At 48.4% G+C, this 22,471-nt stretch overlaps 1 protein-coding gene and 2 long non-coding RNA genes across 6 annotated transcripts in view; 2 read left to right on the top strand and 1 right to left on the bottom strand.

Annotated features, from left to right (window-relative positions):
• LOC118371767 (glucosidase 2 subunit beta-like) overlaps window positions 1-22,471 on the top strand; it is a 317,257-nt gene that overhangs the window by 45,584 nt on the left and 249,202 nt on the right. The window lies entirely within an intron of this gene.
• On the top strand, window positions 1,885-4,449 carry LOC127906672 (uncharacterized). The gene is made up of 2 exons (XR_008062328.1): window positions 1,885-3,523; window positions 3,690-4,449. It is a non-coding gene; the product is annotated as an uncharacterized LOC127906672 (long non-coding RNA).
• On the bottom strand, window positions 19,250-20,994 carry LOC127906669 (uncharacterized). Of its 2 annotated transcripts, none has more exons than XR_008062324.1 (3): window positions 20,410-20,994; window positions 19,819-20,015; window positions 19,250-19,786 (listed from the first exon to the last, which is right to left on the bottom strand). It is a non-coding gene; the product is annotated as an uncharacterized LOC127906669 (long non-coding RNA). The 2 variants fall into 2 exon arrangements; XR_008062323.1 differs by lacking the exon at window positions 20,410-20,994 and adding an exon at window positions 20,048-20,093.

The following is a 22,471-nucleotide window of genomic DNA, read 5'->3' on the forward strand; positions in this document are numbered from 1 at the left end:
CCTCAACCTAACCTACAAATGAAAGTTTGCAACGTAGGTGCACAGGTTGAGAGAAATTATAGTAATCAAGGTGACAGACAGTGACACATTTAGTACTACCTTGCACACTCTTGCCTGTTTCTAGCTGATCTATGGTGTAGGCATTAGTCTAACATGTGCAAGCGAGAGTTTCTATTGGACAAATTCAGGTACGTTTGTCCCCGCTTCGTAACGTTTGCTTCCGTTTACGAAACGTTTTTTCAACATAATCGGCGGAATGAATACACCCCTGATCACACGCAAACACAGAAGTAGCAGCCACATGCAAACCGCATGATCCCTTTGATCATATATGATTCCTTCTCGCATCTACGCTCCTCTCACCTTTTCCCTTCACTTGTGGACTTGGTGAACAATACAATAGCTGTCTTGTGACCAGGTGAAAAAAACCTTTCCAAGTGAAACTTTCATAACCGCTAACCGCTACACAAAGCCTACGTTTGTTTTTGACCATATTAACGTCATAGTCAACATAACTAGTAGAACTAACGCGTTAGTAAACCCGCTACAATCACGCAGTACATTGTACAGTCAGCAAACAGTTTAGCAGTTAATAGAAACCAAAAGCTTACCTTGACACGGAAGAGTAGCCATAGCCAGTTAGCTAGGTTAAACTCGTGAAAGTAAAACACATATATATATATATATTACAAAATATAAGTAGCTAGCTCTCTCTCTCTCGCTTTTCCTTCATTTTGGAATAAATTAATTTGTTCAAAACTGTTAAACTATTTTCTTTCTTTATCTTTGAGTCAACTATTCACCACATATGATGCACATATGATGCACTGCAGTGCTAACTAGCTGTAGCTTATGCTTTCAGTACTAGATTCATTCTCTGATCCTTTCATTTTTTAATTTTTTAAATGTATTTATTTCACCCCCTATTTAACCAGGTAGGCTATTTGAGAACAAGTTCTCATTTGCAACTGCGACCTGGCCAAGATAGCATAGGAATTTGACACACAACAACACAGAGTTACACATGGAATAAACAAAACATAGTCAATAATACAGTAGAAAAAAATAAAAATAAAAGTCTATATACAGTGAGTGGAAATGAGGTAAGATAAGGGAGTTAAGGTAATAAATAGGCCATGGTGATGAAGTAATTACAATATAGCAATTAAACACTGGAATGGTAGATGTGCAGAAGATGAATGTGCAAGTAGAGATACTGGGGAGCAAAGGAGCAAGAGGAGGTTTAATAACCTTCATAATGTAACTATGTAATCACGAGGCCACCGTCCAGACCCCGCAAATCCACTCATCAGAATTTTCACGGTGGTCTGACTGAACATTTATTACTCGTCTCACACCGCGCTGCATACCAGGACTCTCAGCTGTGAGAACAGGGCATTAACGTGGCCTAAACTCTGCTGTGAAAACAGGGAATTAACATACCAGGACTCTCAGCTGTGAGAACAGGGCATTAACATGGCCTAAACTTTGCTGTGAAAACAGGGAATTAACATACCAGGACTCTCAGCTGTGAGAACAGGGCATTAACATGGCCTAAACTCTGCTGTGAAAACAGGGAATTAACATACCAGGACTCTCAGCTGTGAGAACAGGGCATTAACATGGCCTAGACTCTGCTGTGAAAACAGGGCATTAACGTGGCCTAAACTCTGATGTGAAAACAGGGCATTAACATGGCCTAGACACTGCTGTGAAGACATGGCATTAACATGGCCTAGACTCCCGGGGACTCTGCTGTGAAAACAGGGCATTAACGTGGCCTAAACTCTGATGTGAAAACAGGGCATTAACATAGCCTAGACTCCCGGGGACTCTGCTGTGAAAACAGGGCATTAACGTGGCCTAGACTCCCGGGGACTCTGATGTGAGAACAGGGCATTAACATGGCCTAGACTCTGCTGTGAGAACAGGGCATTAACGTGGCCTAAACTCTGATGTGAAAACAGGGCATTAACATGGCCTAGACACTGCTGTGAAGACATGGCATTAACATACCAGGACTCTGCTGTGAAGACATGAACATGGCTGACATTAGAAGGGTAAGGGTCAGGGGTTCGCTGAATGGAAAGGATGGATAAGGGAGAAACGGGAGCGATCCAGTTAGATCTCAAAACTACTGGATAGTGTTTCTCATGTCAGGAACCACATTCATATTATGTAATGGGGCGGCATGTGGCCTTAGTGGTTAGAGTGTTGGGCCAGTAACTGAAAGGTTGCTAGATTGAATCCCCGAGCCGACAAGGTACAAAACTGTCGTTCTGCCCGCTGAACAAGGCAGTTAACCCACTGTTCCCAGGCCGTCATTGTAAATAAGAATTTGTTCTTAACTGACTTGCCTGGTTAAATAAAGGTGAAATTAAAATGTAAGGGATAAGCAACGATGGGTTTATGTGTTCTGTGGAGAATAATGCAGAACGTGGAAGGTGTGTGCCACCTAATTGCATTATTTTCCAGAGAACGCATAGAGCCTTCAGTTGGTGATCCCGCTTATACCACAGCTATAGTTGAACACGTTTGCCTGTAGAAATGTGTTCATCATCCACTGAATTAGCTAGCAAATTTACTAGATAGATACTAGATGGTTATTACTGCATTGTCGGAACTAGAAGCACAGGCGTTTCGCTACACCCCGCATTAATTAACATCTGCTAACCAATGTGTATGTGACAAATAAATGTGATTTGATTTGAAGTAGTTGCCTTGGTAACCAAACAAACAGGGCTTGCTAGCTCAGCTAACCAAACCATCAGTCCTGCTGTCTTGCTATTATGAAAATCGAATTCAACAATGCAAATGGTATTTTCAATTGGACTTTTGCTTTCAAAAGCAGCTCAAACATAGAACTGCTAAGAATGAACTTCATAGCCATTGAGTAATAAAATGCATTATAGATAAATACTGGGCTCTCTATAATGCCCTTCTAGCCAATCATGGTATAAATAGCAATCTTCTGCGTAACTGATTTAGCAACTTCTGAGCGGCTCTGTATGTTAACCTGTATCCACCTGCCTGCGGAGGAGCTCAAACGTATGTGTGTGGTTTTACGATGCAAAGTACACCACCAGGCCTAAAACTAAGCAACGGCCTTGGAATGACATTTTCTTCTTCCACGCGGAGCAAAGTTGAATTCTCTCATATATTTGTATCATTAATGCAATAACACAAGAGATATGGTGATTCTCCCAAAATATTATGCTAGAGAAATCACCTTACAAGCTCCATTGGCAGTCCCTAAAAGCAAAGCCCAGGGCAACGATTAGTATTCTTATCACCCTTCTCCACTCGTCAACCACTTTCAACGCTGTACGAGTATGTCTCCTGTCACAAGCTATGGGCGCCCCTCTACAATGATATCCGGGAGCACGGTCGTTGGTTGCCATGGCACCATCAAAGAGCTGCTAACCTCTGCTCAACCTATACCATTGTTTGTCAGATGGACACATTCACAGGTGATATAATGTGATTCTATAGACTAATAATGCTTTGTCTATTATAAACTCAGGTCTACTTGTTGCATATTTCTTCTTCTTTTTTCTGATATAATGTGATTCTAGACTAATAATGCTTTGTCTATTATAAACTCAGGTCTACTTGTTGCATATTTCTTCTTCTGTTTTCTGATATAATGTGATTCTAGACTAATAATGCTTTGTCTATTATAAACTCAGGTCTACTTGTTGCATATTTCTTCTTCTTTTTTTCTGATATAATGTGATTCTAGACTAATAATGCTTTGTCTATTATAAACTTTAGGTCTACTTGTTGCATATTTCTTCTTCTGTTTTTCTCCTCCCCAATACACATTCTGCATGTGTGCTTATATTAAATGAAATTAATGAATTATTAATTAAATTGTGACATCGTATTTTCCATAAGCTTGTTACCTCAATCTGTTTAATACAACTCTACCAGCGTGATGATAGCATCTACAAACATCTCTGAAACTGGAAACACTTATCTCCCTCACGAGCTTTAAGCACCAACTGTCAGAGCAGCTCACAGATTACTGCACCTGTACATAGCCCACCTATAATTTAGCCCAAACAACTACCTCTCTTTCCCTACTGTATTTAATTTATTTATTTATTTTGCTCCTTTGCACCCCATTATTTTTATTTCTACTTTGCACATTCTTCCATTGCAAATCTACCATTCCAGTGTTTTACTTGCTATATTGTATTTACTTTGTCACCATGGTCTTTTTTGCCTTTACCTCCCTTATCTCACCTCATTTGCTCACATTGTATATAGACTTGTTTATACTGTATTATTGACTGTGTGTTTGTTTTACTCCATGTGTAACTCTGTGTCGTTGTATCTGTCGAACTGCTTTGCTTTATCTTGGCCAGGTCGCAATTGTAAATGAGAACTTGTTCTCAACTAGCCTACCTGGTTAAATAAAGGTGAAATATAAAAATAAAATGATAATTGTTTTTCTCTTTGTGTGTGCTTATTTGATGCTGTTTTGTATGAAGTATGTCTTGGGTAAAGGACACGTAAATCTGTTTGACACCTCCAGTTGATAGACTCATCTTATAGGAGAAGCTGAGTTGAAGTATTTTAGTGGTTACATTTAAAATCATATCCGATCACAACGGCATCAAGAGGTTGTAGACAGGCAGACCGACCGACTGACTGACTGACTGACTGACTGACTGACTGACTGACTGACTGACAGGCAGACCGGCAGACAGACTGACTGACTGACTGACTGACTGACTGACTGACTGACTGACTGACTGACTGACAGGCAGACCGGCAGACAGACTGACTGACTGACTGACTGACAGTCAGGCAGTCAAGCAGACAGACAGGCTAGATGACGAACACTAAGTCCTTTGTGGGGGAAATATATATATATTTTTGCGAGGTCTCCATGACGACCCCACTGTAATGGCAGATGAGACGATGAGCTCCAAGAGAACACAGCCACTGTCAAGGCCCTTGCTATTTTGGCTTGTAGGAGTTTTGACAAAAATGTTATGTTCGCCAAAATAATGTTTCTCTCTCATCTCTTGGCTTTTCTACCATTTGAAAGCTGTCCAATTCGGCTCGCTGCTGAGGGATGACACAGCGGATGACAAAACTCCTGTGTCTGACTGTCTGTCAAGCTCGCTTTTTATCCGACTGACATTTGCTGGCTCAGGTACAGCCAAGCTCGGGAGAGCCAGGGATAAGAGCCAGACGCAGATGGCTTTTCCTCAGAATTCTGTCGAGTTCAAGATTTTCCGGAAAGCTCTTGAATCTAGGCGTTTGCACACTCCTCAAAATGTAATTGGTTATGGGGGAGATCACAGTGTATTCTGTCACTATGTTCCATAACAGCACCGGGGGTTCACGTTCATGACTTTTGTTTGTGTGTTTGTAATTCCACAAACCGCCCTCTATTAGTGAGTAAGGCTTGGTACACCGGTACTTCAGTACCTTTTCAGTCCTCTATTAGTGAGGTAAGTGAAAGAAAAACAGGTCAGTGGAGGCTCCTCAGAGGAGGGAGGTTCAGGATTGGTGTTGGTCAGAGGAGGCTCAGAGGAGGGAGGTTCAGGATTGGTGGTGGTCAGAGGAGGGAGGTTCAGGATTGGTGGTGGTCAGTGGAGGAAGGTTCAGGATTGGTGGTGGTCAGAGGAGGGAGGTTCAGGATTGGTGGTGGTCTGTGGAGGAAGGTTCAGGATTGATGGTGGTCAGAGGAGGAAGGTTCAGGATTGGTGGTGGTCATTCGAGGAAGGTTCAGGATTGGTGGAGGCTCAGAGGAGGAAGGTTCAGGATTGGTGGTGGTCAGTGGAGGAAGGTTCAGGATTGGTGGAGGCTCAGAGGAGGAAGGTTCAGGATTGGTGGTGGTCAGTGGAGGCTCAGAGGAGGGAGGTTCAGGATTGGTGGTGGTCAGTGGAGGCTCCTCAGAGGAAGAAAGTTGAGGATCTGGTTGCGCTACATCACAGTGAGACACCTCAGAAATCCCAAGGCCATTGTTTTTCGGCAACAATTGCGTATTCCGTCTTGCCCGAGGAGTGTCGTCCTCAGAAGACTCACACAGCAGAAAAGAACCGTTATGTAAGGAACATTTAGAGCTTGTCTTTTGTTCGCTGTCTGGGACCTTGGATCTATTTCCTCTTTTTTCTTCCAGCTTTTTCCTCCAGTTTACTCTCGTCTTCATCTGACACATAGGGAAACAATGATAGGGTTTCCCAGGTAAGAGTCAGCCGGTGATTCAATGACAGAAATGGCACAGGGGCCAAGGGGCCCCCCAGGTTTAGCCCTGTCTGAAGCATGCACGCCGGGGAGGTGAAGGAAAAGGGGTGGGGGTGAGGATGGGTGTCACGGGAGATTGCTTCTTCTGTGACAAGCCGCCATGTTGCGTGCAGACTTCCTGACAGCGAGCTAAGCAAAGAGACAGAACGGGCTGACCCCTCGCCATTGCAAAACAAGAGCCATATTTTTGGGGACAGCATTGATGTCAGAAGGAAGGGAGATCTACATTTTCCTTTAAGTTCATTTCATCTCAGTATGTGTGCTTCAGTAAGTAAAGGCCCTCTCATTGTTTGTGGTTAGGAGGGCTGTGCAGGGATGCCCAGTTGAATTGCGTTGGACCTGTAACGGTTGTGTTGGACATTGATATACAGTGTGATATAAAGTTTGGGGACACCAACTCAGTTAATTGGTTTTTATTTATTTGTACTATTTTCTACATTGTAGAATAATAGTGAAGACATCAACACTATGAAATAACACATATGGAATCATGTAGTAACCAAAAAAGTGTTTAACAAATCAAAATAAATGTTATATTTGAGATTCTTCAAAGTAGCCACCTTGATGACAGTTTTGCACACTCTTGGCATTCTCACAACCAGCTTCATGAGGAATGCTTTTCCAACAGTCTTGAAGGAGTTCCCACATATGCTGAGCACTTGTTGGCTGCTTTTCCTTCACTCTGCTGTCCAACTCATCTCAAACCATCTAATTTGGGTTGAGGTCGGGTGATTGTGGAGGCCAGGTCATCTGATGCAGCACTGCATCACTCTGCTTCTTGGTCAAATAGCCCTTACACAGCCTGAAGGTGTGTTGGGTCATTGTCCTGTTGAAAAACAAATGATAGTCCCACTAAGCGCAAACCAGATAGGATGGCATATCGCTGCAGAATGCTGTGGTAGCCATGCTGGTTAAGTGTGCCTTGTATTCTAAATAAATCATAGACAGTGTCACCAGTAATACACCCTAATACCATTATACCTCCTCAAATTTGGAGTCATCAGACCAAGGGACAGATTTTCGCTGGTCTAATGTCTATTGCTCGTGTTTCTTGGCTAAAGCAAGTGTCTTCTTCTTATTGGTGTCCTTTAGTGGTGGTGTCTTTGCAGCAATTTGACCATGAATGCCTGATTCATGCAGTCTCCTCTGAACAGTTGATGCTGAGATGTGTATTTTTCTTGAACTCTGTGAAGCATTTATTTGGGCTGCAATTTCTGAGGCCGGTAACTCTAATGAACTTAACCTCTGCAGCAGAGGTAACTCTGGGTCTTCCTTTCCTGTGGAGGTCCTCATGAGAGCCAATTTCATCGTAGCGCTTGATGGTTTTGGCGACTGCACTAGAAGAAACTCTTAAAGTTATAGAAATTTTCCAGATTGACTGACCTTCATGAATTTACTTTTAACAAGGCACATCTGTTAATTGAAATGCATTCCAGGTGACGACCTCATGAAGCTGGTTGAGAGAATGCCAAGAGTGTGCAAAGCTGTAATCAAGGCGAAGGATGGCTACACATATTTTGATTTGTTTAACACTTTGTTGGTTACTACATGATTTCACGTGTTATTTCATAGTATTGATGTCTTCACTATCATTCTACAATGTAGAAAATAGTAAAAATAAAGAAAAACTCTTGAATTAGTACGTGTGTCAAAAGTTTTTGATTGGTACTCTTGAAATGAATCATCACAAGGGAGATGTCAGCATTTCCCCTCACCCTGCAATCATTTCCCCTCCACCCTGCAATCATTTCCTCCACCCTGCAATCATTTCCCTCCACCTTGAAATCATTTCCCCTCCACCCTGCAATCATTTCCCCTCCACCCTGCAATCATTTCCCCTCCACCCTGCAATCATTTCCCCTCCACCCTGCAATCATTTCCTCCACCCTGCAATCATTTCCCTCCACCTTGAAATCATTTCCCCTCCACCCTGCAATCATTTCCCCCCACCCTGTAATCATTTCCCCTCCACCCTGCAATCATTTCCCCTCCACCCTGCAATCATTTCCCCTCCACCCTGCAATCATTTATCCTCCACCCTGCAATCATTTCCCTCCACCCTGCAATCATTTCCTCTCCACCCTGCAATCATTTCCCTCCACCCTGCAATAATTTCCCTCCACCCTGCAATCATTTCCCCTCCACCCTGCAATCATTTCCCCTCCACCCTGCAATCATTTCCTCCACCCTGCAATCATTTCCCCTCCACCCTGCAATCATTTCCCCTCCACCCTGCAATCATTTCCTCCACCCTGCAATCATTTCCCTCCACCTTGCAATCATTTCCCCTCCACCCTGCAATCATTTCCCCCTCCACCCTGCAATCATTTCCCTCCACCCTGCAATCATTTCCTCTCCACCATGCAATCATTTCCCTCCACCCTGCAATCATTTCCCTCCACCCTGCAATCATTTCCCCTCCACCCTGCAATCATTTCCCCTCCACCCTGCAATAATTTATCCTCCACCCTGCAATCATTTCCCCTCCACCCTGCAATAATTTATCCTCCACCCTGCAATCATTTCCCTCCACCCTGCAATCATTTCCCCTCCATCCTGCAATCATTTCCCCTCCACCCTGCAATCATTTCCCCTCCACCCTGCAATCATTTCCCCTCCACCCTGCAATCATTTCCCCTCCACCCTGCAATCATTTCCCCTCCACCCTGCAATCATTTATCCTCCACCCTGCAATAATTTCCCCTCCACCCTGCAATCATTTCCCTCCACCCTGCAATCATTTCCCCTCCACCCTGCAATCATTTATCCTCCACCCTGCAATCATTTCCCTCCACCCTGCAATCATTTATCCTCCACCCTGCAATCATTTCCCTCCACCCTGCAATCATTTCCCTCCACCCTGCAATCATTACCCCTCCACCCTGCAATCATTTTCCCTCCACCCTGCAATCATTTATCCTCCACCCTGCAATCATTTCCCTCCACCCTGCAATCATTTCCCTCCACCCTGCAATCATTTATCCTCCACCCTGCAATCATTTCCCCTCCACCCTGCAATCATTTCCCTCCACCCTGCAATCATTTCCCCTCCACCCTGCAATCATTTCCCTCCACCCTGCAATCATTTTCCCTCCACCATGCAATCATTTCCCTCCACCCTGCAATCATTTCCTCCACCCTGCAATCATTTCCCTCCACCCTGCAATCATTTCCCTCCACCCTGCAATCATTTCCCCTCCACCCTGCAATCATTTCCCCTCACCCTGCAATCATTTCCTCCACCCTGCAATCATTTCCCTCCACCCTGCAATCATTTATCCTCCACCATGCAATCATTTCCCTCCACCCTGCAATCATTTCCCTCCACCCTGCAATCATTTCCCTCCACCCTGCAATCATTTCCCTCCACCCTGCAATCATTTCCCCTCCACCCTGCAATCATTTCCCCTCCACCCTGCAATCATTTCCCTCCACCCTGCAATCATTTCCCCTCCACCCTGCAATCATTTCCCTCCACCCTGCAATCATTTCCCCTCCACCCTGCAATCATTTCCCTCCACCCTGCAATCATTTCCCCTCCACCCTGCAATCATTTCCCTCACCCTGTAATCATTTCCCTCCACCCTGCAATCATTTATCCTCCACCCTGCAATCATTTCCCCTCCACCCTGCAATCATTTCCCCTCCACCCTGCAATCATTTCCCTCCACCCTGCAATCATTTCCCTCCACCCTGCAATCATTTCCCTCCACCCTGCAATCATTTCCCTCACCCTGTAATAATTTCCCTCACCCTGCAATCATTTCCCTCCACCCTGCAATCATTTCCCTCACCCTGCAATAATTTCCCTCAACCCTGCAATCATTTCCCTCCACCCTGCAATCTTATCCCTCCACCCTGCAATCATTTCCCCTCCACCCTGCAATCATTTCCCCCTCCACCCTGTAATCATTTCCCTCCACCCTGCAATCATTTCCCCCTCCACCCTGCAATCATTTCCTCCACCCTGCAATCATTTCCCCTCCACCCTGCAATCATTTCCCCTCCACCCTGCAATCATTTCCCCTCCACCCTGCAATCATTTATCCTCCACCCTGCAATCATTTCCCTCCACCCTGCAATCATTTCCTCCACCCTGCAATCATTCCCCTCCACCCTGCAATCATTTCCCCTCCACCCTGCAATCATTTCCCTCCACCCTGCAATCATTTCCCTCCACCCTGCAATCATTTCCCCTCCACCCTGCAATCATTTATCCTCCATCCTGCAATCATTTATCCTCCACCTTGCAATCATTTCCCTCCACCCTGCAATAATTTATCCTCCATCCTGCAATCATTTATCATCCACCTTGCAATCATTTCCCTCCACCCTGCAATCATTTCCCCTCCACCCTGCAATCATTTATCCTCCATCCTGCAATCATTTATCCTCCACCTTGCAATCATTTCCCTCCACCCTGCAATCATTTATCCTCCATCCTGCAATCATTTATCCTCCACCTTGCAATCATTTCCCTCCACCCTGCAATCATTTATCCTCCATCCTGCAATCATTTCCCTCCACCCTGCAATCATTTCCCCTCCACCCTGCAATCATTTATCCTCCATCCTGCAATCATTTCCCTCCACCCTGCAATCATTTCCCCTCCACCCTGCAATCATTTCCCCTCCACCCTGCAATCATTTCCCCTCCACCCTGCAATCATTTATCCTCCATCCTGCAATCATTTCCCTCCACCCTGCAATCATTTCCCCTCCACCCTGCAATCATTTATCCTCCATCCTGCAATCATTTATCCTCCACCCTGCAATCATTTCCCCCTCCACCCTGCAATCATTTCCCCTCCAACCTGCAATCATTTCCCTCCACCCTGCAATCATTTATCCTCCACCCTGCAATCATTTCCCCTCCACCCTGCAATCATTTCCCCTCGACCCTGCAATCATTTATCCTCCACCTTGTAATCATTTCCCCTCCACCCTGCAATCATTTCCCTCCACCCTGCAATCATTTATCCTCCACCCTGCAATCATTTCCCCTCCACCCTGCAATCATTTCCCTCCACCCTGCAATCATTTCCCCTCCACCTGCAATCATTTCCCCTCCACCCTGCAATCATTTCCCTCCACCCTGCAATCATTTCCCCTCCACCCTGCAATCATTTCCCCTCACCCTGCAATCATTTCCCCTCCACCCTGCAATCATTTCCTCCACCCTGCAATAATTTCCCCTCCACCCTGCAATCATTTCCCTCCACCCTGCAATCATTTATCCTCCACCCTGCAATCATTTCCCCTCCACCCTGCAATCATTTCCCCCTCCACCCTGCAATCATTTCCTCCACCCTGCAATCATTTCCTCCACCCTGCAATCATTTCCCCCTCCACCCTGCAATCATTTTCCTCCACCCTGCAATCATTTCCCCCTCCACCCTGCAATCATTTCCCCTCCACCCTGCAATCATTTCCCTCCACCCTGCAATCATTTCCCCTCCACCCTGCAATCATTTCCCCTCACCCTGCAATCATTTCCCCTCCACCCTGCAATCATTTCCTCCACCCTGCAATAATTTCCCCTCCACCCTGCAATCATTTCCCTCCACCCTGCAATCATTTATCCTCCACCCTGCAATCATTTCCCCTCCACCCTGCAATCATTTCCCCCTCCACCCTGCAATCATTTCCTCCACCCTGCAATCATTTCCTCCACCCTGCAATCATTTCCTCCACCCTGCAATCATTTCCCCCTCCACCCTGCAATCATTTTCCTCCACCCTGCAATCATTTCCCCCTCCACCCTGCAATCATTTCCCCTCCACCCTGCAATCATTTATCCTCCACCCTGCAATCATTTCCCTCCACCCTGCAATCATTTCCTCCACCCTGCAATCATTCCCCTCCACCCTGCAATCATTTCCTCCACCCTGCAATCATTTCCCTCCACCCTGCAATCATTTCCTCCACCCTGCAATCATTTCCCTCCACCCTGCAATCATTCCCCTCCACCCTGCAATCATTTCCTCCACCCTGCAATCATTTCCCCTCCACCCTGCAATCATTTCCCTCCACCCTGCAATCATTTCCTCCACCCTGCAATCATTTCCCCTCCACCCTGCAATCATTTCCCCCTCCACCCTGCAATCATTTCCCCTCCACCCTGCAATCATTTCTCCCTCCACCCTGCAATCATTTCCCTCCACCCTGCAATCATTTCCTCCACCCTGCAAACAATCCTCCTCCACCCTGCAAACAATCCTCCTCCACCCTGCAATCATTTTGGGCGGCAGGTTGCCTAGTGGTTAGCGTTGGAATAGTAACCGAATTGTTGCAAGATCGAATCCCCGAGCCGACAAGGTAAAATTCTGTCGTTCTGCCCCTGAACCAGGCAGGTAACCCACTGTTCCTAGGCCGTCATTGAAAAAATAATTTGTTATTTACTGACTTGCCTAGTTAAATAAAGGTAAAAAAATATATATGTTTTTAATTAAATTCCCTCCACCCTGCAATCTGTCCCCATGCCATGTGTCACACTGCTCCCAGCCTCTGGGTTTCTATTTACAAACAAAGGTCAAAGGGCAACCTGTTACGTGAGGTCATAATGTCAATTTTGGGATCATGTCATTTCTCACTGTGTGCCCTTTGAGTCAGGAAAACATACCCTCCCTCCCTCCCTCCCTCCCTCCCTCCCTCCCTCCCTCCCTCTCCCTCCCTGTCTCCCTCTCTCCCTGTCTCCCTCTCTCCCTGTCTCCCTCCCTGTCTCCCTCCCTCCTTCCCTGTCTCCCTGTCTCCCTCCCTCCCTGTCTCCCTCCCTCCCCGTCTCCCTCCCCGTCTCCCTCCCCCCTCCCTGTCTCCCTCCCTCCCTCCCTGTCTCCCTCCCTCCCTCCCTCTCCCTCCTTCCCTTCCCGTCTCCCTCCCCGTCTCCCTCCCTACCTCCCTCCCGTCTCCCTCCCCGTCTCCCTCCCTCCCTCCCCGTCTCCCTCCCTCCTTGTCTCCCTCCCCATCTCCCTCCCTCCCCGTCAACCCTCCCTCCTTGTCTCCCTCCCTGTCTCCCTCCCTGTCTCCATCTCTGGGTTCTCTGTTCTCTGTTCTCTGTTCTCAATTATTGGTTCCTCTCCTGGTTCCTTCTCCCCCCTGGCCTTGTCTTCTCTCCTGGTTCCTTCTCCCCCCTGGCCTTGTCTTCTCTCCTGGTTCCTTCTCCCCCTGGCCTTGTCTTCTCTCCTGGTTCCTTCTCTCCTCTTGCTTTGTCTTCTCTCCTGGTTCCTTCTCCCCCCTGGCCTTGTCTTCTCTCCTGGTTCCTTCTCCCCCCTGGCCTTGTCTTCTCTCCTGGTTCCTTCTCCCCCCTGGCCTTGTCTTCTCTCCTGGTTCCTTCTCCCCCTGGCCTTGTCCTCTCTCCTGGTTCCTTCTCCCCCTGGCCTTGTCTTCTCTCCTGGTTCCTTCTCCCCCTGGCCTTGTCTTCTCTCCTGGTTCCTTCTCCCCCCTGGCCTTGTCTTCTCTCCTGGTTCCTTCTCCCCCCTGGCCTTGTCTTCTCTCCTGGTTCCTTCTCCCCCTGGCCTTGTCCTCTCTCCTGGTTCCTTCCCCCTGGCCTTGTCTTCTCTCCTGGTTCCTTCTCCCCCTGACCTTGTCTTCTCTCCTGGTTCCTTCTCCCCCTGGCCTTGTCTTCTCTCCTGGTTCCTTCTCCCCCTGGCCTTGTCTTCTCTCCTGGTTCCTTCTCCCCCCTGGCCTTGTCTTCTCTCCTGGTTCCTTCTCCCCCCTGGCCTTGTCTTCTCTCCTGGTTCCTTCTCCCCCTGGCCTTGTCTTCTCTCCTGGTTCCTTCTCCCCCCTGGCCTTGTCTTCTCTCCTGGTTCCTTCTCCCCCTGGCCTTGTCCTCTCTCCTGGTTCCTTCTCCCCCTGGCCTTGTCTTCTCTCCTGGTTCCTTCTCCCCCCTGGCCTTGTCTTCTCTCCTGGTTCCTTCTCCCCCTGGCCTTGTCTTCTCTCCTGGTTCCTTCTCCCCCCTGGCCTTGTCTTCTCTCCTGGTTCCTTCTCCCCCCTGGCCTTGTCCTCTCTCCTGGTTCCTTCTCCCCCCTGGCCTTGTCTTCTCTCCTGGTTCCTTCTCCCCCCTGGCCTTGTCTTCTCTCCTGGTTCCTTCTCCCCCCTGGCCTTGTCTTCTCTCCTGGTTCCTTCTCCCCCCTGGCCTTGTCTTCTCTCCTGGTTCCTTCTCCCCCCTGGCCTTGTCTTCTCTCCTGGTTCCTTCTCCCCCCTGGCCTTGTCTTCTCTCCTGGTTCCTTCTCCCCCCTGGCCTTGTCTTCTCTCCTGGTTCCTTCTCCCCCCTGGCCTTGTCCTCTCTCCTGGTTCCTTCTCCCCCTGGCCTTGTCTTCTCTCCTGGTTCCTTCTCCCCCTGGCCTTGTCTTCTCTCCTGGTTCCTTCTCCCCGCTGGCCTTGTCTTCTCTCCTGGTTCCTTCTCCCCCTGGCCTTGTCTTCTCTCCTGGTTCCTTCTCCCCCCTGGCCTTGTCCTCTCTCCTGGTTCCTTCTCCCCCCTGGCCTTGTCTTCTCTCCTGGTTCCTTCTCCCCCCTGGCCTTTATCTTCTCTCCTGGTTCCTTCTCCCCCCTGGCCTTGTCTTCTCTCCTGGTTCCTTCTCCCCCCTGGCCTTGTCTTCTCTCCTGGTTCCTTCTCCCCCTGGCCTTGTCTTCTCTCCTGGTTCCTTCTCCCCCCTGGCCTTGTGTTCTCCTGGTTCCTTCTCCCCCCTGGCCTTGTCTTCTCTCCTGGTTCCTTCTCCCCCCTGGCCTTGTCTTCTCTCCTGGTTCCTTCTCCCCCCTTGCCTTGTCTTCTCTCCTGGTTCCTTCTCCCCCCTGGCCTTGTCTTCTCTCCTGGTTCCTTCTCCCCCTGGCCTTGTCTTCTCTCCTGGTTCCTTCTCCCCCCTGGCCTTGTCCTCTCTCCTGGTTCCTTCTCCCCCCTTGCCTTGTCTTCTCTCCTGGTTCCTTCTCCCCCCTGGCCTTGTCTTCTCTCCTGGTTCCTTCTCCCCCCTGGCCTTGTCCTCTCTCCTGGTTCCTTCTCCCCCTTGCCTTGTCTTCTCTCCTGGTTCCTTCTCCCCCCTTGCCTTGTCTTCTCTCCTGGTTCCTTCTCCCCCCTGGCCTTGTCTTCTCTCCTGGTTCCCTTTCCCCCCTGGCCTTGTCTTCTCTCCTGGTTCCTTTTCCCCCCTGGCCTTGTCTTCTCTCCTGGTTCCTTCTCCCCCCTGGCCTTGTCTTCTCTCCTGGTTCCTTCTCCCCCTGGCCTTGTCTTTTCTCCTGGTTCCTTCTCCCCCTTGCCTTGTCTTCTCTCCTGGTTCCTTCTCCCCCTGGCCTTGTCTTCTCTCCTGGTTCCTTCTCCCCCTGGCCTTGTCTTCTCTCCTGGTTCCTTCTCCCCCTTGCCTTGTCTTCTCTCCTGGTTCCTTCTCCCCCCTGGCCTTGTATTCTCTCCTGGTTCCTTCTCCCCCCTTGCCTTGTCTTCTCTCCTGGTTCCTTCTCCCCCTGGCCTTGTCTTCTCTCCTGGTTCCTTCTCCCCCCTGGCCTTGTATTCTCTCCTGGTTCCTTCTCCCCCTTTGCCTTGTCTTCTCTCCTGGTTCCTTCTCCCCCCTGGCCTTGTCTTCTCTCCTGGTTCCTTCTCCCAGCTGGAGTCCAAGAGTCCCCTCTGCATTCTCACTTGCTTTCCCATCTCTCCTCTACAAGGTGACATTTATTAATTAAATATAGTGTACTGCCGCAGGACGTGTTTCCCTTCCCACCATTTCCAGACACTAATAATTACATTGGCATTTACCTCCACGATAAGACGACCCTTTGGCCTTTATGAAATGTGTCCCGAGCCTTGGTACCTAGCAAATATAAACCAATGTGAACCGTGCATTGATCCAGGCTTTGTTTTGGGGGGTTACCTTAAGAGAAGACGCACTGTTTATTATCAGGGTTAATTCATGCATCCTTATCTGATGTCACACCTGTCTGTAATATTGAGTCTATTAATGTAATAATTAAATGTGGGCGTCTGTTCTGAACATGGGTGACCATTCGAAGTGGGCGTCTGTTCTGAACATGGGTGACCATTCGAAGTGGGCGTCTGTTCTGAACATGGGTGACCATTCGAAGTGGGCGTCTGTTCTGAACATGGGTGACCATTCGAAGTGGGCGTCTGTTCTGAACATGGGTGACCATTCGAAGTGGGCGTCTGTTCTGAACATGGGGAACCCTGGGGTGTATTCAATAGGAACTAAATGAAAACAAACCTGATGAAACTGGGAGGGAACTTACCTGAGTTTGTCAAATAGAAACTGGTTTTATGTTGCAAGACATTTTCCACTGCGAAAGATTTTGCTACGGTTTGCACTAATAAATACACCCCGGTATTCCTGTCCCATGGAATAGAATGTCATCACAAGTGCGACGTCAATAGGGATCTTCAAATACGGCCCTTAGGCTGGTGCCACACCGTATCATGTAAGATGATCAGAATGGCAGCCGGGGAAATCTCCCAATGAGCCCTTTTATTTTGGTTGGTTAGACCCCCCCCCCCCCATCGAGCGCTTGTGAAGAGATCACTTGTGACTGCTTCACCGTTTGAACAGCATGTTGGAGATGGGACATTGAGAGGGTATTCTCTCTGAATACTGGAGATGGGACATTGGCAGGGTATTCTCTCTGAATACTGGAGATGGGACATTGAGAGGGTATTCTCTCTGGATACTGTAGATGGGACATTGGCAGGGTATTCTCTGAATACTGTAGATGGGACATTGAGAGGGTATTCTCTCTGAATACTGGAGATGGAACATTGGCAGGGTATTCTCTCTGAATACTGGAGATGGGACATTGAGAGGGTATTCTCTCTGAATACTGTAGATGGGACATTGGCAGGGTATTCTCTCTGAATACTGGAGATGGAACATTGGCAGGGTATTCTCTCTGAATACTGGAGATGGGACCTTGAGAGGGTATTCTCTCTGAATACTGTAGATGGGACATTGGCAGGGTATTCTCTGAATACTGTAGATGGGACATTGGCAGGGTATTCTCTCTGAATACTGGAGATGGGACATCGGCAGGGTATTCTCTCTGAATACTGGAGATGGAACATTGGCAGGGTATTCTCTCTGAATACTGGAGATGGGACCTTGAGAGGGTATTCTCTCTGAATACTGGAGATGGGACATTGGCAGGGTATTCTCTCAATACTGTAGATGGGACATTGGCAGGGTATTCTCTCTGAATACTGAAGATGGGACATTGGCAGGGTATTCTCTGAATACTGTAGATGGGACATTGGCAGGGTATTCTCTGAATACTGTAAATGGGACATTGGCAGGGTATTCTCTCTGAATACTGGAGATGGGACATCGGCAGGGTATTCTCTCTGAATACTGGAGATGGAACATTGGCAGGGTATTCTCTCTGAATACTGGAGATGGGACCTTGAGAGGGTATTCTCTCTGAATACTGGAGATGGGACATTGGCAGGGTATTCTCTGAATACTGTAGATGGGACATTGGCAGGGTATTCTCTCTGAATACTGAAGATGGGACATTGGCAGGGTATTCTCTGAATACTGTAGATGGGACATTGGCAGGGTATTCTCTCTGAATACTGGAGATGGGACATTGGCAGGGTATTCTCTGAATACTGTAGATGGGACATTGGCAGGGTATTCTCTCTGAATACTGGAGATGGGACATTGGCAGGGTATTCTCTCTGAATACTGTAGATGGGACATTGGCAGGGTATTCTCTCTGAATACTGAAGATGGGACATCGGCAGGGTATTCTCTCTGAATACTGTAGATGGGACATTGGCAGGGTATTCTCTCTGAATACTGTAGATGGGACATTGGCAGGGTATTCTCTCGGAATACTGGAGATGGGACAATGGCAGGGTATTCTCTCGGAATACTGGAGATGGGACATTGGCAGGGTATTCTCTCGGAATACTGGAGATGGGACAATGGCAGGGTATTCTCTCTGAATACTGTAGATGGGACATTGGCAGGGTATTCTCTCTGAATACTGTAGATGGGACATTGGCAGGGTATTCTCTCGGAATACTGGAGATGGGACAATGGCAGGGTATTCTCTCTGAATACTGTAGATGGGACATTGGCAGGGTATATCTCTCTGAATACTGGAGATGGGACAATGGCAGGGTATTCTCTCGGAATACTGGAGATGGGACATTGGCAGGGTATTCTCTCGGAATACTGGAGATGGGACAATGGCAGGGTATTCTCTCTGAATACTGTAGATGGGACATTGGCAGGGTATTCTCTCTGAATACTGTAGATGGGACATTGGCAGGGTATTCTCTCTGATTCCGGTATGAGAGGTAAGCTGTGGGATAAGGAGGACCTCTGACACTCATACTGTACCTGTGGCAGATTAATAACACGCTTGTGTGTGTGTTTGTTTTAATATTCCCACTAGTGTGTGTTTGGGTTTATGGTAATACTATATACATATTTGACTGCGTATTCTTTTTCATACTTTATCCGTGAAAGGTGATATTTTGACAAGCATAACCAGGAAAGGTGATTCTCCCGACCCCAGGTATATGTGGCAATATTGTAGATAAACACAGCTGGGAATAGTTTTGTCTGCAATTGTATGTGGGTGTGTGGATTCATATTGCCATATAGCTCTGAGGTAATATATCTCCTCCTGCTTGCTTAGCCACCCATTTATTTGACTACGTCTAGTGTACAAAACACCAGTAACAACATCTGACTGAAATACCTGTTTGACGAGGATGTGTTTTAGAAGCATGATGTTAATGGTTTCTCCTATATATCTATATATACACATACATATACATATATATATATATATATATCGGAGTCAACAAAAAGGGTATTAGTCCTTGTTGTTGTTTTCATTAATGACATATTTCATGGGGTTTGACATAAACTCTTCTCCTTTTATTTGATTTATTTTATCTTTATTTAACCAGGCAAGTCAGTTTAGAACAAATTCTTACTTTCAACGACGGCCTGGGAACAAGTGGGTTAACTTGCCTGTTCAGGGGCAGTACGACCTTGTCAGCTCGGGAGGTTTGAACTTGCAACCTTCCGGTTACTAGTCCAACGCTCTAACCACTAGGCTACCCTGCCACCTCTACACTTTAACCACTAGGTTACGCTGCTGCCTCTACACTCTAACCACTAGGCTACCCTGCCGCCTCTACACTCTAACCACTAGGCTACCCTGCCACCTCTACACTCTAACCACTAGGCTACCCTGCCGCCTCTACACTCGAACCACTAGGCTACCCTGCCGCCTCTACACTCTAACCACTAGGCTAGCCTGCCGCCTCTACACTCTAACCACTAGGCTACCCTGCCGCCTCTACACTCTAACCACTAGGCTACCCTGCCGCCTCTACACTCTAACCACTAGGTTAGCCTGCCGCCTCTACACTCTAACCACTAGGCTACCCTGCCGCCTCTACACTCTAACCACTAGGCTACCCTGCCGCCTCTACACTCTAACCACTAGGCTACCCTGCCGCCTCTACACTCTAACCACTAGGCTACCCTGCCGCCTCTACACTCTAACCACTAGGCTACCTGCCTCCTCTACACTCTAACCACTAGGCTACCCTGCCGCCTCTACACTCGAACCACTAGGCTACCCTGCCGCCTCTACACTCTAACCACTAGGCTACCTGCCACCTCTACACTCTAACCACTAGGCTACCCTGCCGCCTCTACACTCTAACCACTAGGCTACCCTGCCGCCTCTACACTCTAACCACTAGGCTACCCTGCCGCCTCTACACTCTAACCACTAGGCTACCTGCCTCCTCTACACTCTAACCACTAGGCTACCCTGCCGCCTCTACACTCGAACCACTAGGCTACCCTGCCGCCTCTACACTCGAACCACTAGGCTACCCTACCGCCTCTACACTCTAACCACTAGGCTACCTGCCGCCTCTACACTCGAACCACTAGGCTACCCTGCCGCCTCTACACTCTAACCACTAGGTTAGCCTGCCGCCTCTACACTCTAACCACTAGGCTACCCTGCCGCCTCTACACTCTAACCACTAGGCTACCCTGCCGCCTCTACACTCTAACCACTAGGCTACCCTGCCGCCTCTACACTCTAACCACTAGGCTACCCTGCCGCCTCTACACTCTAACCACTAGGCTACCCTACCGCCTCTACACTCTAACCACTAGGCTACCTGCCGCCTCTACACTCTAACCACTAGGCTACCCTGCCGCCTCTACACTCTAACCACTAGGCTACCCTGCCGCCTCTACACTCTAACCACTAGGCTACCCTACCGCCTCTACACTCTAACCACTAGGCTACCTGCCGCCTCTACACTCTAACCACTAGGCTACCCTGCCACCTCTACACTCTAACCACTAGGCTACCCTGCCGCCTCTACACTCTAACCACTAGGCTACCCTGCCGCCTCTACACTCTAACCACTAGGCTACCCTGCCGCCTCTACACTCTAACCACTAGGCTACCCTGCCGCCTCTACACTCTAACCACTAGGCTACCCTGCCGCCTCTACACTCTAACCACTAGGCTACCCTGCCGCCTCTACACTCTAACCACTAGGCTACCTGCCACCTCTACACTCTAACCACTAGGCTACCTGCCGCCTCTACACTCTAACCACTAGGCTACCCTGCCGCCTCTACACTCTAACCACTAGGCTACCCTGCCGCCTCTACACTCTAACCACTAGGCTACCTGCCGCCCCTACACTCTAACCACTAGGCTACCTGCCACCTCTACACTCTAACCACTAGGCTACCCTACCGCCTCTACACTCTAACCACTAGGCTACCCTACCACCTCTACACTCTAACCACTAGGCTACCCTACCGCCTCTACACTCTAACCACTAGGCTACCCTACCACCTCTACACTCTAACCACTAGGCTACCCTGCCACCTCTACACTCTAACCACTAGGCTACCTGCCGCCTCTACACTCTAACCACTAGGCTACCTGCCACCTCTACACTCTAACCACTAGGCTACCCTGCCACCTCTACACTCTAACCACTAGGCTACCTGCCGCCTCTACACTCTAACCACTAGGCTACCCTGCCGCCTCTACACTCTAACCACTAGGCTACCCTGCCACCTCTACACTCTAACCACTAGGCTACCCTGCCACCTCTACACTCTAACCACTAGGCTACCCTGCCACCTCTACACTCTAACCACTAGGCTACCTGCCACCTCTACACTCTAACCACTAGGCTACCTGCCGCCTCTACACTCTAACCACTAGGCTACCCTGCCGCCTCTACACTCTAACCACTAGGCTACCCTGCCGCCTCTACACTCTAACCACTAGGCTACCCTGCCACCTCTACACTCTAACCACTAGGCTACCCTGCCACCTCTACACTCTAACCACTAGGCTACCCTGCCGCCTCTACACTCTAACCACTAGGCTACCTGCCGCCTCTACACTCTAACCACTAGGCTACCTGCCGCCTCTACACTCTAACCACTAGGCTACCCTGCCGCCTCTACACTCTAACCACTAGGCTACCCTGCCACCTCTACACTCTAACCACTAGGCTACCCTGCCACCTCTACACTCTAACCACTAGGCTACCCTGCCACCTCTACCTCTAACCACTAGGCTACCTGCCGCCTCTACACTCTAACCACTAGGCTACCTGCCGCCTCTACACTCTAACCACTAGGCTACCCTGCCGCCTCTACACTCTAACCACTAGGCTACCCTGCCGCCCCTACACTCTAACCACTAGGCTACCTGCCGCCTCTACACTCTAACCACTAGGCTACCTGCCGCCCCAGTTGGAAACGTAAACCTTTTCTTCATTTCGACCTGGTTTAAAATGTGATCCAGAGCAAAAGGAACCATTTGGAATAATCCAAATATCTATGCATGTTTTATTCCACTACTAATTTGATACATTTCTAAATGATCATGAAATACAATTACACCCAGGGAATTGGGGTTGAGAGCTTAAATAAGTTCCCCCGATATCCATTTGGTGTGGTCCAAAACGGCGAGCCAAGGCCGCAACATGGCCGTCATTAGATATACAATTGAATCCATGCAAACCGGTTCACGTCAACATAAGAGATACACACTCAAACTATGACAAGGTGGCTTTACCACTATATTGTTGATCTAGCCTCCATCGGTCTTAAAGACCAAATTACCCATTCACACGTTCATGGTTTCCTCTTTATTGGTGGTCAGTCTTATCTGAAGACTAGTTCAATAAGTAACAACCTGGC

Source organism: Oncorhynchus keta, chromosome 13, assembly GCF_023373465.1.
Source record: "Oncorhynchus keta strain PuntledgeMale-10-30-2019 chromosome 13, Oket_V2, whole genome shotgun sequence".
In the NCBI taxonomy this organism is placed as follows: Eukaryota; Metazoa; Chordata; class Actinopteri; order Salmoniformes; family Salmonidae; genus Oncorhynchus; species Oncorhynchus keta.